General features: G+C 36.3%; 1 protein-coding gene across 1 annotated transcript in view; it reads left to right on the top strand.

Moving 5' to 3' along the window:
* The window catches only part of RPS5 (ribosomal protein S5), a 5,981-nt gene that overhangs the window by 1,158 nt on the left and 4,032 nt on the right, over positions 1-791 (top strand). The window lies entirely within an intron of this gene.

The raw sequence follows: 791 nt of genomic DNA, 5'->3' as shown, positions 1-791 counted from the left end.
GGTGTGACAGGAAAAGGAGGAATCCCGGGACCACCACACCCACCGTATCTGCTTTTCTTTGTATCCTGTTAGAGGTTGCTACAGTTTTTCCCAGGAGATGGTTCCTTCCACAGTAATTATCACATCCCACAGGTGGTTTAGTTTTTTTGTGTTGTAGGGAAATATACAGAAAATTTATTTTTTAGTTTTATACATTTTGTTTTTTAAAGGTGTTTCTTATTTTACTCAAGTATTGAAAATGGCAAAGGTAATACTGTTTCGTTCAGGCTATAACATTTGAATTATATGTTTTAGAATTAAATAAAAATGGGCAATATTCATCAAGTTCAGAAGTTGTGCTCTGGAGAGAAGAGTCAAATTACAAAGATTCAAATGCCTGAAAATCTAAAGACTTTCCAGTTGTCCCTCAGTGTCTGAGGGCATGTTGGTTCCAGGAGCCCTAAGTTTACCAAAACCCTCAGGTGCTCACGTCCCTCCATTTGCACAAGTATTTTAAGTGTACAAGCCCCAAATTATTATTTTGTGGGAGGAAATCCAGTTGTCCTAGCACATTTGATTTTTGTCTTTTGGAGTTTTGTGCATCTTAACAATTTAGGCCATAAAATGTTACTTAAGTCTCATTTATATGGTATATGTATGTATCCCGCACCATTTGTTGAAGGGACTATTTATCCCATTGAATAGTCTTGGCACTGTTGTTGAATATCAATTCAGCAAAGATGGAAGGGTTTATTTCTGGATTCAGAACTCTATTTCATTGGTCTCTATGCCTTTTTTTTTTTTTTTGGTGC

The sequence above is a fragment of the Bison bison genome, unplaced genomic scaffold (genome assembly GCF_000754665.1).
Source record: "Bison bison bison isolate TAMUID 2011002044 unplaced genomic scaffold, Bison_UMD1.0 scf7180017864383, whole genome shotgun sequence".
In the NCBI taxonomy this organism is placed as follows: domain Eukaryota; kingdom Metazoa; phylum Chordata; class Mammalia; order Artiodactyla; family Bovidae; genus Bison; species Bison bison.
The sequence above is the reverse complement of the archived record's forward strand: the minus strand, read 5'-3'. Positions and strand labels throughout refer to the sequence as shown.